At 44.0% G+C, this 18,055-nt stretch overlaps 1 long non-coding RNA gene across 1 annotated transcript; it reads right to left on the bottom strand.

The window, feature by feature from the left end:
- Positions 1–408: 408 nt before the first annotated feature.
- LOC137047981 (uncharacterized) lies at positions 409–13,692 on the bottom strand. The gene is made up of 3 exons (XR_010899298.1): positions 13,393–13,692; positions 12,660–12,768; positions 409–513 (listed from the first exon to the last, which is right to left on the bottom strand). It is a non-coding gene; the product is annotated as an uncharacterized lncRNA (long non-coding RNA).
- Between the last annotated feature and the right edge of the window lie 4,363 nt (positions 13,693–18,055).

Raw genomic sequence — 18,055 nt, 5'->3', positions numbered from 1 at the left:
GTCTATGTTTGCATAGATCAGAGGAACAAACCAGATGATCACAGAAATAACACAGCAGACTTTCAGTGAATGATGAGTTTTGTACCAGATAGGATGAGAAACCAGAAGATATCGTTCAACAGCAACACAAGCCATGAAATACAGACCCACAATCAAACTATACCAATATGCATTACTCACTTCATGTGACAATTTAAACCGTTCGAATATCTTCACTACCATACAAATGATCTGAATGAGATCTGAAAGTATCAAATGAATAACAAAAACTGGAGCAGAGTGTTGAGATTTAATAAGAACACACAACGCAAACAGAGTTAAGATCATGATGGGAATCTCAACGACTGAAATGGTCCAGACAAACACTGGATGTGCAATCCTCTGTTTCCTGCTAAATTCCTCAAATCTCTCCCATTCTTCAGGTGTCCATCCACTGTGATGATAACCTTCAGTTGATCCGTTGATGCTGGCGTTTTGTTCTGCCATTGCTTCACGAGATCTTGACAGGCAGCTCTAAATAACAAACCAGTCATTAGTTAAGAACAGAAACATTTCCTATTGTAAAGGAGATTTGTCTGTGTCATAATGTGTTTTCTGTGTGATTGAGGCAATCTCTAGATTTTGTGTTATTTTCTCTAGATTGAGGCTAGAGGTGAAGCATCGATTGACTGATAGACAACTACTCTGTAAGTGTTTGTAACTTTTCTCATTTGATTGTTTGTTCATTTGTTGTTGGATAAGTGCGTCTGTGTAGTGCAGTGGTGCGTATTATTAGTTTTGGAGTATTCTCGCGGTGTGTGTGTGGAGTTAGCATTTGTTTGGTCATTGCCACGTTGTGAGTGAGCGTTTGTTGGGGGCGTTCCCAGCTGCTTTCAATAACGAAACTCAGGTGAGTGTAAATAGCGTGATAGTCCGCGGCAGCGGAAGCGGCAGTGTGAAGCCCTCCTTGTGTGAAGACCGACGAGTGTAAAGATCTCAACTCTTCCCTGTGCAAGACCAATGAGTGTAAAGATCTCAACTCTTCCCTGTGCAAGACCGATGAGTGTAAAGATCTCAACTCTTCCCTGTGCAAGAGTGATGAGTGTAAAGACTTCAACTCTTCCCTGTGCAAGACCGACGAGTGTAAAGATCTCAACTCTTCCCTGTGCAAGAGTGATGAGTGTAAAGACTTCAACTCTTCCCTGTGCAAGACCGACGAGTGTAAAGATCTCAACTCTTCCCTGTGCAAGACCGATGAGTGTAAAGATCTCAACTCTTCCCTGTGCAAGAGTGATGAGTGTAAAGACTTCAACTCTTCCCTGTGCAACTCCTCCTGAGCAAGGACCCCGACAAGGCACTTGAGTATCATTTTCCTTTTCATTATTGGTGTTCGGTTTTCTTATTTCTATGTGGCCTTTTCTCTGATCTGTATTCACCATGTGCTTTCAAATCTCAACTATTACTACTAGCACTCGTAAATCACGCTCTGTACACACGAGACGCCGCAATCCTAATAATTTGCGCAGTCTACAGAAATCCTTTGCTACTTTACTCTCTATTCCAATTGGTCTCTGGAATTGTCAGTCTGCTGTAAACAAAGCAGACTTTATTTCATCTATTGGGACTCATTCTCAGCTCAGCCTCATGGCCCTAACTGAGACCTGGATCAAACCAGAGGACACTGCCACTCCTGCAGCCCTCTCAACCAATTTAACTTTTTCACACACTCCTCGGCCTGTTGGGAGGGGTGGGGGTACTGGTTTGCTTATCTCAAATGATTGGAAATTTGATCCCTTACCATCTCTCTCAGCCAGTTCATTTGAATCACACTCAATCACTATTACTCACCCTGTTAAAATTCATGTGGTAGTGGTCTATCGTCCTCCAGGTCACCTCTGTAACTTTGTGGAGGAGTTGGATGTGTTACTTTCTAGCTTCCCTGAGGATGGCACTCCTCTGATTCTCCTTGGTGACTTCAACATCCATCTTGATAAACACCTAGCCACAGATTTCAGCACTCTACTGACTTCATTTGACTTTAAGTTAGTATCTACTACGGCTACTCACAGATCAGGTAACCAATTAGACCTTGTCTACACACGCAACTGCTCCACGGACAACACTTTAGTTACTCCATTACACACCTCAGACCACTTTCTCATCACTCTTAACCTCATACTGACTCCTGACACAACACGCACTCCTACACAGATTAGCTTTCGGCGTAATCTATGCTCACACTCTCCCTCTCGCCCCCAGGTACAGCTCTCTGCTTGCAGTATGTCAGTGACGCTTGTCAGGTAAATGAGAGAAACACACACAAAACATACACTTTGACCAAATCATGTGTCATTAATGGTTCATATCCGCAATTTAGTACGATTGCATTCATATCAGCAGCGAACCGTCCCAGAGTTTACATGAACCAAACCCCAGACCATCTCGTTAAGCGGACTCGGGTACGGTTCACGGGTGCGCACAACCGAACTCAGACGTCAATCGAACAGCGCGGGTGCCAACCAAAAGGGCTGGTGTGAAAGCACCCTACATCAACTGCAGGCGGTCGATCCTTTTCCTATTTAGCTCCCAAACTCTGGGACAGTCCTCCTAGCATTGTTTAGGAAGCAGACACACTCTGTCAGTTTAAATCTAAAAATAATCATTATTCTTTACAATAATAGCTATTTACCTAATTTGATTTCTGACCTGTAATGTTGCCAGAATAATAATCATACCCTGTTTATTCGTCGGCCAGAGGAGAACTGGTACCCGACTGAGCCTGGTTTCTCCCAAGGTTTATTTCTACATTCTGGCCCTGAAGGAGTTTTGGTTCCTTGCCACTGTCGCCTTTGGCTTTTGGCTTGCTCAGTTGGGGACACCTAAATATTCAATTATATTACTGATGTTGTGGAAAATGTAATCATTTATGTTTGAGTTCACACAGAAGTCAACATCTGTCTCTGCCATACTGAAACACCTCTTAACAGTGGGTCGCTGGACACCTAGTTAGAACTTGGTATATGCAGGAATCCTGAAGTTAATTTCAATACCTTTTTAATAACTTTTTGAAGACCTTCTCAAAATATTTTAAGACCTCATCGCACTTCAAGTTCTAATCAGCAACAAATCTTTAACTTAATAAACAGTTGTAGTAGAATGTAGAATTAAAATCTCTAGCGTAGGCCGATTTTGTATCGTTTATATTGCATATCTGTTTCGCAATGTATGGAGGGCAACACATTACCTAACTGCGCATTTCGCAAAATACATGACATCACCCGTAGATGGCGTGCCCCAGGGATGGAAATTAACTTTTTTGTCCACCGGCCACTATGGCCCCATTCACACTGCATGGTTCAAGTGGCCCAATTCCGATTTTTATCCTCTCATGTGGCACAGATCGGATATGACATGTGAACGTGTAAGCAATAAAAAAACGCATGAAAAAAACCCATGAATTCCGATATCCTCAGATTGCATTCAGGCCTCACTCATATGTGGTAATAAACCGTTATGATTCGGATGCGTACATTAGCATCTGCCATGTAAGCGGACAGATCAGATATTCCCCAGTAAATGCGAGTCATATGTCATTGAAAAAAGGACGGAGGCGAATGACGTCAACTCAGGTGAACACAAATTGCGATCCAGTGTTGCCAAGTCCGCGGTTTTCATGTGGAATTGGGCTACTTTAACACAGTTTTGAATTGCAATTGGGCGGGTTTTGTTGTGAAAACCTGGCCACCCCGTCAAGGGCTCTCCTCTTTTTCTCCGCCTTAAGAGAGAAATGTTTTGCTGACCTTTAAAGATGTGTGGAACAGTGCAGACAGCAAAATATTGTGCAATCATTTTGTCTGCGTCCATTGCATATCGCACTGTTTTACTTCCTTTCACCGGTTAAGAACATCTTGGGCTGTTTCGCCAGTGTACAGTGTAAATGCAAATATCAGATACGGGTCGCTTTTGAAAAGATGATGTAAGCGGGTCGTCAAAAAAAAAAAAAAAAAAAATCGGATATAGTCACCAAATCAGATTTGTGCATCAAGACCTGCAGTGTAAATGCAGCCTAAGGCTGGTGGATTTCAAAATTGACCAGCTACTCAATGTTTTTACCAGCCACTTTCTTGTTTTTAACCGACAATGTGTAACTGCATGTGAAAATTAATACTACAAGCTCTACAATACATAAAGGTGCACTATGCAACTTTCCGTCCACTGGAGGGCGCCTATTCTAAACAAAGGCGTAGTTTGATGGCGGCAAGTTTGAGCACAGCATCTTGGGACATGTGGTCTTCACTGGGGGAGTGTCTGGGCTGAATAGGGCAGACTTACTGGCGTCGGCGTCGTCAGTGCTGGAGGAGCTCAGGGCTTTCGGAGAAGCTCACCTGAGAAGAAAACAGCACGTATCCAGTCCGTGGAGTGGAATGGCGAGCAAGCAAAGACACCTGAGCCAATCCATTACTGGTCTGAGGTCTTGAAACACTGCGTCCTGTCTGCGTAAGCGCGGAGGGCGCATACTGGACAGAGCAGTGCCAAGGCTGGGTCTGCCTCCTCCAAGTGCAGCGCTTGCAGGTTCACCACCTGGTCTTTGAACGGAGTGGTGGGAACCTTGGGCACATACCCAGGCCGGGGTCTCAGGATCACGTGAGAGTCACCCGGCCCGAATTCCAGGCATGTTTTGTCAACCGAAAATGCCTGCAGGTCCCCTACCCTCTTGATAGAGGCCAGTGCGGTCAGGAGCGCTGTCTTCATAGACAAGAACTTAACATCTTCTTACCGCAACGGCTCAAATGGGGCCCTCTGCAGTGCACTTAGAACTACTGAGAGGTCCCAAGAGGGTACAAGAGGAGCACGAGGAGGATGTAGTCTCCTCGCACCCCTCAGGAAATTGATGACCAGGTTGTGCTTACTTAGCGGCTTACCGTCCAAGAGGTCATGGTAGGTGGCAATAGCAGCCACATAAACCTTCAGGGTGGAGGGAGACAGCCTTCGATACCATCCTTCTTGGAGAAATGACAGCACCGACCCGATCTGGCATTTCCAGGGGTCTTCTTGGCGAAAAGAGCACCAACTGATGAAGAGGTTCCACTTTAACGCATAGGCCTGTCTCGTGGACTCGGCCCCAGCGGAAGTGATGGTAGCCCCACCGCAGGTGGTAGGGTACTCAAACCTGCCGCATCCCATCCAGGAGCCACATGTGGAGGTTCCAGAGATCGGGACGTGGGTGCCACAGGGTGCCCCATCTCTGAGAGAGGAGATCCTGTCTCAGAGGAATCGGCCAGGGAGGGGCTGTCGCAAGGAGTACTAGTTCTGGGAACCAGGTCCGGCCGTGCTAAAACGGGGCGACCAACATGACCTGCTCCTTGTCCACCCTGACCTTGCACAAAACACGTGCAAGAAGGCTCACTGGGGGAACGCATACTTGCGTAGGCCCTGCAGCCAGCTGTGCGCCAGTGCATCCGTGCCGAGGGTGCCCTCAGTCAGGGAATAGTACAGGCTGCAATGGGACGAGTCGTGGGAGGCAAACAGATCAACCTGTGCGTCCCAGAACCGATCCCAGATCAGCTGAACCGACTGGGGATGGAGTCTCCACTCCCCAGGGATTGGCTGAATCCATGACAGATCGTCGGCTGCACGGTTGAGGATCCCTGGGATATGGACAGCACGAAGGGACCTCAGGCGCTTCTGACTCCATAACACGAAATGGCAGGCGAGTTAGGACATGCGGCGGGAGCGTAGACCGCCCTGGTGGTTGTACACTACGACGGCCGTGTTGTCCAACCTGACTAGTACGTGTTGACCCTTCAGCAACGCTATGAAGCGGTGCAGGGCGAACGGTACTGCCAGCAACTCGAGGCAATTGACATGCAGGTGGCGCTGGCTCTCCCCGCGGCAGCATGTCCATTGCACATGGCACCCCAACCCGTAGTGGAAGCATCTGTTGACACAACAACATGCCTGAAAACTCGTTCTAAGGGGATACCTGCCCGTAGAAAACTGAGGTTCGACCACTGGGTGAGTGTCTGTCGGCAGCCCCAAGTCACTGGGACCCGGAGCGTGCCAGACTGCCATGCCCATCTCGGGACTCGATCGCGAAGCCAGTGCTGAAGTGGTCTCATATGAAGCAATCCGAGCGGGACACCGCGGCTGCAGATGCCATATGCCCCAGGAGCGTCTTAAACAGATTTAGTGGAACCGCACTCTTGCTCTCTTTCTGACGGAGGCAAGTCAGCAGTGACTGCGCATGCTCGCCGGTAAGCTGCGCGCACATAGCGACCGAGTCGATCTCCATACAGAGAAAAAAGATCCTCTGCGTAGGGCAGAATTTGCTCTTCTCCCAGTTGACCCAAAGGCCCAGACGAGCTAAGTGGTGGAGAACCAGGTCTCTGTGTTCGCACACCCACTCCCAATCGTGGCCCAGTCTTAGCCCGTCGTCGAGATAGTTCAGGACTTAAACCCCTTGCTGCCTGAGTGGCACAAGGGCTGCCTCAACAATCTTCAAGACTCGAGGGGACAGAGCTAGCCCAAAAGGGAGTACAGCATACTGATATGCCCGCCCTTCAAATGCAAATTCAGGATTGGCCGTAACCCACCGATTTTCTTCGGTACAATGAAGTAAGGGCTGTAGACTTCACCTCGGCTGGAGGGATGACCAGTACACCTTCACCAGTAGGGTGGCGATCTTCGCACACATGACCGGGGCATTGGGCCCCACCATGGTGAACCGGACACCCCGGAAGCAGGGAGGAGCTTGCGCGAACTGAATCGCGTAGCCGAGCTTGATGGTCCGCGTGACCCAGCGGGACAGTCCCGGAAGCTGAAGCCAGGCTCCCAGGGAGTGCACCAACGGGGTCATACAGAGCACCCACATACCCTCGGTGGGGCAGCGAGGCAGTGTTACCAGCCCGGACATGGGTGGCATAGCGGCCCGGTGTGGGGGCACTGGTAACAACTGCGCCCTGACAGAGGACACCAGGGAAGGACTCGCGTTCCACGGGGGACTGCTCTGAGAGGGGGCTGGCGACAGAGAGGGGCGAGAGCGGCGTGGCCCGGGGGCGGCGCACACTGCCGTCACCGGTCTCTGGGTGCTCAGGGATGGTCCTGCCACCGTCCCCTGAAAAGAACTCTGTGGACACCGTAGTGCGCAACAGAGCGTCTGACTGAGGGGGAGGGACCCCGGTGTACCCTTAGGCCGCGACCCCTCGAGGGCAAAGAAGGCGGAGGAGGCCACCGAATGGTCACGGGAAGACACGGGGATCTCTCGGACCGGGTGCGTTCCTCATGCATCTCGGAAGCGAAATGACATTGGGGACGGGGCCCGCAGCTGTCGGGTGCCACCTCCAAAAACCAATCGCCCAACCGCGAGCACTCTTGACCGAGCGGAGTTCCACACCAGCCAGAGGTGAGGCTGCCCGAGATAACATGGCTGTCAACTCTAGGTCAGATTCTACAGTGCTAACACACCCGGAGGCGGAGCATAGCCGGATCGTCATCCCCAAAGGACTCTAGCCCACCTTGAGATGCGGCAATCGACCTCTCGCCGCTATCTGGAGTATGAACGAAACGAACAGGGCGTCAGCAGACGGTCCCGCTGCTTCAGTCCAACACTCGCTGGAAGCGATGTGCAAGAGGGCGGGAGTGGCCCGAGGAATGATCGTCGGGGTTCTTAATACCACAGCACCGCCCTCAGGTCACCCTGGCCACCAGCCAAAGTACCTCCTCTCTCTGAGATGGTAGATCGGGGTGTGGCAGAGGGGACTCTCTCTCTTTGCAGAGATCATTGAGTCTTGACCACAACATCGCGATGGTCATGTTCCCGCAGAGGGAACACAGCACATCCACAAACACTGTCCGAACGTGCTGGAGCCCAAACACGTCGAGCAGTGAATGCGCCCCAAAGACAGCAACAGATATCAATCGCAATCGTAAGTGCGCGGGCAAACCGCCTTGAAAAAGACGTGCCACACACAAGCTCTTTTTGTGAGAGGAAAGCTCTGCAGAGTGCCGGCAATGTGAGATCGCTGGAACGCGCCGTTACACCAACACCCTGGAGAACCACTCGAAGACTGAAGAGAGAACTTCCGCATTCAGGCTTGCAGGAGTGAAAAGATGCTCTTGGCTCCGAAGCAGAAACAATGCGATCATGCCAGCTACTTCCTTATATACCCATGTGGGTAGGCAGAGTTACGCATGCAAATCTCGCATGCCCATGGCAGTGCCACTGCCATTGGGCGTTTTGACGTTACTCGGAGTGACTGAACGAAAGGGAACATCTTATAACTGGAGGAATATAATCATTAACTGAAAAAACCTAGCTTTTCCCGGTCTCGATTTCATCTTAATTTCCTCCATAGTATCATATAAAGGAACTCCCGATATAACTCCTCTTAGCCTAGCTGTTGTTCCAGAAATGTGCATCTTGATATTCTTACTTGATACTCTTATCTTTTTGAGCTTTGTTGACGGTGTGAATTAGGGCTGCACGATTAATCAAAATCGAACCACAATCACGATTTGGCTTGTGTGCGATTATGAAAGCTTAAAGGCGGGCGTACACGGTGCGATTTTTGCTGTCGTACGAACTCGCAGACGATTTTTTTTTCTCGGGAGAAATCGCGTGGACATCGTGGATGCTCGTATGGTTGCTGCTCGCACCGTGTGAGAGGAAATACGAGACGAGCCGAGCACGTTAAGAGCACCTCCCGACCTTACGATAATTTTTAAACATGTTTAAAAAGTTCGGGGAGTCGGCCCGATTTTTACCAGCATATGGCTGTCCCCTATTGCCAAATCATGCACAAGCACGTCACATACACTCAATCTATGACTATTATTAGCTCAGTGGCTGCCACAAACTGCGTTCACCACACTAGAGTGCGGATCGGGCTGCATTTTTCTGTCCGAGCCCGACCCGCGTCCGACAGAGCAGTAACCGAACCCGACCCGAGCCCGACAGGCATTCAAATATTTATGTCCGAGCCCGACCCGAGCCCGACAGTTAAAATCAATTTTTTCCCCTCATATACTAATGACACGCACGTTTGTTTGTGTGGAAATCCCGCTTTTATTAAGCAACTGTAAGGAAGCCATTCTGAAATGTTTACAGACGAGCGCATCAGCGCGCACACGGGGCATCAAACGTTACACAGAGCCCAATCAAATAGCCAACTGAAATTAAATGAACAAAGGTCTGCTAAAAATGGCCCAAGCTAACAGAACAAAACATTAACGTAACACAATTTAAATGCTTATTGAAATGAAAGTCATCTTACCAATTTTCTCAAACTGTATGTTTCCTAAACTGCAACATGGGATCTATTTACATAATCTATCCATCAAAGTTTAGGCTAATCGAGGTTTTATGTAGAAAAAGGATTGCATCAACTGCGGATGGCTTCAAGGCTGTCCTGCTGCCAGCAGCGCTGAAGTTGCGCTCACTGGAATGACAGGGATGCCGCGGGCAATATGCACGCACGTGTTGCGAGTTGTTGTCACGGCGACATAAACAAATTTCCGCATGCAGGAAGACGGATGTTAGGGTAATATTATGCATGTATTTTAATCACAAAAACAAACCATTGCATCAAGTTAAACAGGCCCATTGGCTACTTGCATAATAAGCAGTTTTAAATTTAAAAGGTTCAATGCCTTTTCGCGCTGACGTGACCGAGCCCGACCTGAACCCGAACGTCATTTCTAAATATCTGTCCGAACCCGGCCCGACCCGTCGGGTACCGTCGGAACCCGTCGGGCTCGGGTCGGGTATCCATCCTCTACACCACACACACACACTTTCTCTCTCTCACGTGCACTCTTCTCTCTCCCTCTGGTTGTTTCGGTTAAAAGAAATGGATGCTCTCTGCTTTTCAACAAATAATTTTCACACCTTTTTTCTTTATTTTTTGTATCTGAAGCTATAGCAGCAACATTGAAAGCTGAAAACTCGTGTGATCGCGGCCGATTATCAAATTAAATGACTCGTAGCGTCTGCAATATCTCATGACCTTCCGAGTGTCCGAATTCGCACAGTGTACGCCCGCCTTAAGGCTGCGATTTTAATGAAATTAATAAATGGTCAGTGTTCGCGAAGAGCGGCTCTGTGGGCAGGAGTAAACGCTGCTCCGTCTGAAAGTTTGAGTCGCTTATAATGTGCATTTGAAAAAGCAACACGAGTCAAACATTTTCACAAACTAGTGAAGCGTTCATAAACCTGTTCAACAAAAGACACCATTTAATAACATGTTTTACCTCACTTCATATCGTCAGTCGAATGAGGCAGACGATGCATTATTATTCTATACTGATGAAGTCTATGTCGATCCGCACTGCATTATAATATACTTTATTATTATGAAAATACCCCAGACGTGTCAGGCCCCAGTGGTGATGATAATGCACACAGAAGAAGATGAAGAAGGACGAGGAAGATGACTTTAGCAAATAACACTTTAATGGAACTTCACCACTGGTAACATTGACTCAAATCAGGACCGATACAGAGACGGGTGTACTGATGACAACGGACAACGGAAAAGACAGAGTGAACGCAGAGAAACTAAATGCACACACTGATGAGGACGATAACAAGGGGGACAGGTGATACAGATAATGACCAATTAACATAACAGGGCTAAACTAAACTAATGAGGGATGACGGTGGCAACAGACAGACAGACATGTGACAAGACGGCTTGAAGAACTAAATACACCATATTTTGTGTTTATTGTTGTCATATTTAATCACAGCATTTTTATCTTCTGTTTATTTATCCTTCAGCGTTAGCTTCACACATCAGGGATTTCCTGAAAATGAACGTCATCATATTCCTTCTCTGAGGCAAATGGGGCTCGAGGGCGCCCTCTGGCCTTCAGTATGAATTCAACTTTTGGCTAATAAATATGAGGAAAAATAATACTTAATACATTTGAAAACTTAATAAACTTAAAATATAATACATTTATAGGACAATACATGTTTTTCTTCAATGTACAGGAGTTTTCCCCCCACAGTGGAGGCACAAGAGGTTCATATTTCATATTGAAGACAGACTTTAAGAAATTGATATCACATTGTTATATTTATTCTGACATACTCTATTTTTAATTCGTAATTATTAGGGGTGTAACGATTCATTTTAACAACGATTCGATTGAAATAAAACAGTCACACTGATGTAAATTTTTGGCTAAAAAGTTACTGAATTGATTTCAAGTTACTGAATCGTTTCGGATCATATCGTTCTAAATGAACCAATATCGTCCTTAAATCGTATCGACAACCTCAAATCGTTATACGAATCAAAGTTAAATGAATCGTTGCACCCCTAGTAATTATGAAAATGTTATTCTAATGGTAATATTAAAAATAGTTTTTAGTTTTATTTTATTATTAGTCATATTAATATATAAACACAAAATGTTATATACAGACATTTCAGTTGTAAATAAAAAAGAAATAAAAAATAATCGCATTTTAAATCGCAATTTTACCCAGATTAATTGCAATTATATATTTTCCCCAAATCGTGCAGCCCTAGTGTGAATCATAAATAGTTTATTGTTTTTAAGTATTTAGTGAACTTGACCTTTCCGAGCTCCTTCTCAATCTCCTTACGCCCGTTTCACACATCTCCGTCTGCAGTGTGTGTGCGGTGCGTGTTGCGTTGCGTATGCGGTGCAGGATCCGCACACCCTGTTGTGCTTTCACATATGCTGCGTTTGCAGTCCGCAACTGATCCACTATTGCATACCACAAACACAGCATTTATTCATTATTTTTTATTTAAAATCCAAAAGTTGTCACTGAACATGGCTCTTCAGAATTGCAATTCTCTTTGTTTACTCTTTCATAGAAGTCAGGCTAACGTACTACATTTAAACAACATTTTATTCAGTTCATGAATTCATATTTATATAGCCTAGTACTTTAGATTTAGCTCACACAAGTGGCGAAACATTTAAACATAGGTTAAGCCTTAAATCTCAAACATTTTAAATAAGAAACTTACAATATAGGCTATTCAAAAACAGCCGACTCTCGTCTTTTCTTTCGTTTTCACACCCTTTTAAAATAAATCCTGCAGGTCAAAATGAACTTTGCTTTTCACCTCCAAGAAAGGACGAGTGCTCTCCATTAAGGCACTTTTTTTTAAAACCTAAATACCAGTGTCGTTTCCTTGCTTTACTTGAGAAAAAAGCCTGTGTTGACTTTGACGTTTAAATTATATGCATCTGTGGTGAAATTACTAGATTTTCGCATCAGTACATGTTTAATGCGAACAATGTTCTGTCACTTTAATGCAGCAGTGCAGCACAGCAAAAAATAGACTCGGTATGAAAACGATCGGCGCACTGCTGAAGACGCAACGCTCCCGGAACGGACTGACGGACCGCATCCGCCTGCAGTGTGAAAGCTGTCATCCGTTAACACGGGTACGGAATAAAATACGCACTGCAGATGGAGTATGTGTGAAACGCCATTAGCCATTGAAATCAGATGAAAATTATCCTCAGAAGTCACTATAACTTTGAATTAAGGTTCATTGACAGATGTTATATTATCATGTCCTCTCACTTTTATAACTGCATCATCTGTGTCTGTTCCTGACCCATTACTCGTTTTCTTTTTACTCTTATTATCTACCATTCAAACCCATTCACATATAGCTGCTGTAACTCACCACGCTTCCCTACGGACCAAACTCCGGCTCGTCCCTGGACTAGAAGTCTCCGGGTTCCTTTGCACTCCGCTGAACGAGCTGGAACAGGATTCAGGAGGCACTCAGGAGCCTGTCAAGCAGACCGTAGGAGGAGCAAGAGCAACATGATCAATATCAGTTTATGTATGGTCAATAAGAGCCGTTATAAAAGTATAAGTAAAAGGTATAAGAAGCTATACAAGCAATAAAGCAAACAATTCAGCCGAACATACAAAGTCAGCGCGCTAGGCTACAACAGTAAAGTTAAATAGTCTATAAAGTAATGAAACTTATCTTTGCCCTCTGCCAAAATGATTTGAAATCACACACAATGATAATTAAAGGAAACTAGTTTAAGTACAAATGATCACATGATACCAGAGGCTGAAATACAAAGATAGTTAACAATATAAACTCACGGAGGAGACGATCTCATGATCTTACCTGGAATCATAATAATCATCAAACTACAAGACAGATGATGATGTTCATGAGCCGATCATATCGTTATCAAATCAATCTCAAGAACATTAAATGGAAAGGACCTGAAGGAAAACTTCCAAAGCTGCATTTAACATCTCCATTTTCATTTCTTCTCCACTGTTCCACATAAACAAGCTCTAGAGAGTCACCAAGCTGAACAACATGTGCTGACGTTTGACTAAAGGCTGAACACAATGACACAATAATTCACACAGAGACGACATGATCTTACCGGGAATCAGACTGAAGACGACTGAAGACGCTGCTCATCTGAAGATGAGGGTGTTTATGAGCTGCTCAGCTCTTTTATAGCCTGAATTAACTCCAGAAACATCAAGCAAAGATGCATTAAACATCATTAACACTTAATGCAACCGCAACCACATCAGCAATCAGCAAACAAAACCAAACATCAGAACAGAAAAACACTTAAAGAAAGAGCCTGAGTGTTATAGAAAGGAAAATGAACAGCCAGAAATACAGTGATATAATACTGAGATCATACTGTAAGTTTATCAGATTATGATTATGAACTGAGACAAAATAAAGACAAAATCACTACATGTTTATTTCAGTTTCTTTCACAGTACGGCACACTTGAAGAATAATCAAACAGCATCTTAAGCTTAGTTCACACTGCCCGATTTTGAGTCGCCGACAGGTTTTGCAAAATCGCCGACAAATGCCCGAGATCATCGGCAAACCGGTGCTCGTGCACGCGAGTGACAAACACGCAGTGTGAATAATCAAAGACGTGATCCGCGCTGGAGGCTCAACACTATGTTGTTGCAAAATAAAAGGTTTTGTGAAGAGTTAACAAAGGATCTGCAATTTTTCTTTGAAGTCAAGGTTCCACAGATAAAGTAGCCACAGTTTGGGAAGCGTCTAAAGCATATATAAGAGGAAAGATAATTGCATACGCGACAAAAGTAAAAAAAAAAAGTAATTTAGAAAGAGAACAATTTTTGGAAAAAGAAATTGGAGAAGAATTTAGCGAGACAATATTCAAATGATAAATACCAAACTATTTGTAAATTTAAATATCAGTTAAATGATATTTATAATAAAAGGCGGAATATGCCTTATTTAGACTTAGAAACATTTTTAATGAAGGTGGTGAAAAGAATGGTAGATTATCTTAGATTATTAGCGAGACAACTGAAACAGCAAGATAACCTGAACAACATATCAATGATTAAAAAAGACAGCCAAGTGGTAAATGGAAATGGTAAATGGACTGCATTTATATAGCGCTTTTATCCAAAGCGCTTTACATTTTTGCCTCACATTCACCCATTCATACACCGACGGCGATGTCAGCCATGTAAGGCGCCATCCAGCTCGTCGGGAGCAGCTGGGGTTAGGTGTCTTGCTCATGGACACCTCGACACTTGGTCAGGTGGAACCAGGGATTGAACCACCAACCTTCTGGTTTGTAGACAACCTACATGAACCACTGAGCCACTGCCGCCCCACGTGATACCCCAAGTGGTAACCTCTTCAAAGGAAATAAACTCAATGTTCAAATCATTCTATCAAGACTTGTATACTTCTGCTGGTTCACTTAATGAGGAGGAGCTGGAGACATTTTTTTCAGGTCTACAATTACCAAATCTTTCTAGTGAACAAAAAACAAGCCTGGATGCACCTATAACAGAAGAAGAGGTCAGAACTGCTATTTTATCAATGAAAAATGGGAAGTCGCCAGGTTTGGATGGCTTCCCGATTGAATATTATAAGAAATATATTGATATTCAGGCTCCAGTCTTGCATAAAGTTTATCTTGAGGCACTAGAAGTAGGCTCCTTACCGGGTACATTTAATGATGCACTAATTTCCCTTATTCCTAAAAAGGATAGGGATATTTCAGATCCAGCGAATTACTGACCAGTAAGCCTTTTAGGAGTTGATTGTAAAATTTTGACTAAGGTTTTAGCCTCCCGATTGGATAAGATATTGCCAGATATTATAAATGGTGATCAAGTTGGTTTTATTAAGAATAGGTGTTGGGGTGATAATATGAGAAGACTTATTCATATTATACACAAAAGTAAATCTAGTCTAGACCCGGTGGCGGCCTAAGGTTCGGGATAGGGCCTGGATTTTGTAGATGGGTGAAAACCATATATTCCAGTCCGAGGGCTGCAGTTTTGACAAATGGATTGGTGTCAGACTTTTTCCATCTCTCGCGCGGGACCCGTCAGGGGTGTTCTCTGTCTCCACTGCTCTTCACAATATTTCTAGAACCACTGGCTATAGCTATTCGCTCTAATACAGATATCAGAGGAGCTCACGCAGGGGGTGCACAACACAAGCTGTTTCTGTATGCCGACGACATTTTAGCAGTGTTAACTGATCCCATGCAATCTCTACCAGCGTTGCTCACATGTGTTGAATCATATTCAAGGTTGTCAGGCTATAAAATAAATTGGTACAAGTCGGAAGGCATGCCGCTTTCAGCATCATGTCATTCTGGACACATTAATACATTTACTTTCTGGTATGAAGTACTTAGGTATATTATTAAACCCAGACTTAGAGAACATTATGCTTTCAAATATGGAACCTCTCCTCCTAAAAATAAAAACTAATTTGGATAAATGGGGGAAATTGAATCTTACATTATGGGGTAAAATTAATGTGATTAAAATGGTGGTAGCCCCACAGTTCAATTATGTTTCCATGATGTTACCGGTAAGAATTCCTCTACATATATTTAATCAATTTGAGAAAATGATGAAAGATTTTCTGTGGAACAAGAAGAAGCCAAGAGTTAATATAGAGAAAATGTGGGCCTCTAGAAACATTGGGGGAATGGCTCTTCCAAATGTAAAATTGTATAATTTATCATTTGAAATGTCAAGACTGGTCAAACACTGGACAGGGTTGGATTCTGAACGGAGTTGGATCAAGATTGAACAGGAACTAGTGAACCCCTTTACACTCTTGGATGTTCTCTCACAGGGATCAGCTAATAATGGACAGGACTTTCATCATAACCCAGTACTCATGTATTCTACAGATGTCTGGGTAGAGGTACACAAGATCTGTGGAACATCTCATTTAAGACAAAGTTATGCCTCGTAATATGGTTTGACTAGGAAAACTAATTTGTGGAAATATTTACAGATAAGGGATTGTATTACCAAAGGAAAATTTACTCAAAGCACAAATGCAGGGGTGGCTCTATCAGCACATAGAGCAGCTGTTTTCTACAAATTATTTACACATTTAAAAAAAAGAGATATGTGAAAACTTAAGGACCATATGGCAAAGAGATTTGAGTTGTGACATTGGTAAAGAAGAATGGTGCAACGTTTTGTCATCCTCCAATAAATATATAAGAGAGGCCAGGGGTAAATTTACCCAGTACAGATTAATACATAGATGGCACTTCACTCCTTCTAAACTTCACAGAATGGGAATTATGTCCAATAATATATGCTGGAAATGCGGCTTAGTCCACGGGACATTTCTGCATGCTATTTGGGAATGTGGGACAGTTTACCCCTTTTGGCAAAGAGCACTGGACTGTATAGGAAGTTGGATTGGCTTGACAATACCCATGTCACCAAGATTGTGCTTATTAGGGGATCAGTCTGTGATACCAGGAGTTTTGAAATATGAATTTGTGGTTATTAAGGTGGGGGTGATTACAGCGGCACGAGTGATTCTCAGTGTGTGGAAGGATCCATCTCCTCCAAAGTTTAACAAGTGGAATGAAAATATTCTGAAAATTGTGTCATATGAAAAATTCATGGCCAGGATTAATGATGATATGGAGGGTTCTGACTAGGGGTGTAACGATTCGTTTTAACAACGATTCGATTTGGTTGAAATAAAACAGTCACACTGATTTAAATTTTTGGCTAAAAAGTTACTGAATTGATTTCAAGTCACTGAATCGTTTTGGATCATATCGTTCTAAATGAACCAATGTCGTCCTTAAATCGTATCGACAACCTCAAATCGTGATACGAATCGAATCGTTGTTAAACGAATCGTTACACTCCTAGTTTTGACAAATCTTGGGGACGGGTTTTTGACTGAGACAGATTCATTATTATTTAAAAAATGTTAAAGTGCGCTTTTCTTTTGGTAATTCTCTTTTAGTTACTTTTTGGTGTTACATATAGGCACTTGATAATTTGATTTTACTGTATCTTTTTGTGTGTGTGTCTGACTTTAGGGGTTATTGATAAAGGGCCCAAAATGCAAATGTGAATTAATCATATGTTCGGAAGCTTTTTTTTTAATTATTTTTTTTTAAGGGGATGTTTGATTTGGTTTGTTAAAAAGTTAAAATAAATAAAGACTTCAATTACAACAAAAAATTATTAGAGAGAGTCGCCGACGCCTGTGAGATATTTGGCATGCTAAATATCTGGACCTGTCGGCAATTGAAACTCCTGCTGTGTGAACAGCGATCTGACTGAAAATGACATCGGCGATGACCGACAGCCAATGAAAGAGTGAGATACAGGGCAGCAGGAGGTTCAGGGAGGAGTTATAGAGCAGACTATCAGTATTTTAATAGAGCAGTGCAGTGTGAACACAGCATGACGATCTGGGGTATCATTCAGTCACTGCTGTGTTCACACTGCACGATGGTTTGACGACAGAGGAGTTCACACTGCATGACTGATCGTGTCCTTGATCATTCATACTGTGGGATTGTCACTCGCGTGCACGAGCACCGGTTTGCCTATGATCTCGGCTAGGGGTGTAAGGATTTGTTTTAACAACGATTCGATTCGGTTGAAATAAAACAGTCACACTGATTTAAATTTTTGGCTAAAAAGTTACTGAATTGATTTCAAGTTACTGAATCGTTTTGGATCATATCGTTCTAAATGAACCAATATCGTCCTTAAATCGTATCGACAACCTCAAAT

This window comes from Pseudorasbora parva, chromosome 2 (genome assembly GCF_024679245.1).
Source record: "Pseudorasbora parva isolate DD20220531a chromosome 2, ASM2467924v1, whole genome shotgun sequence".
NCBI lineage: Eukaryota > Metazoa > Chordata > Actinopteri > Cypriniformes > Gobionidae > Pseudorasbora > Pseudorasbora parva.
This window is presented reverse-complemented; position numbering and strand designations above follow the sequence as displayed.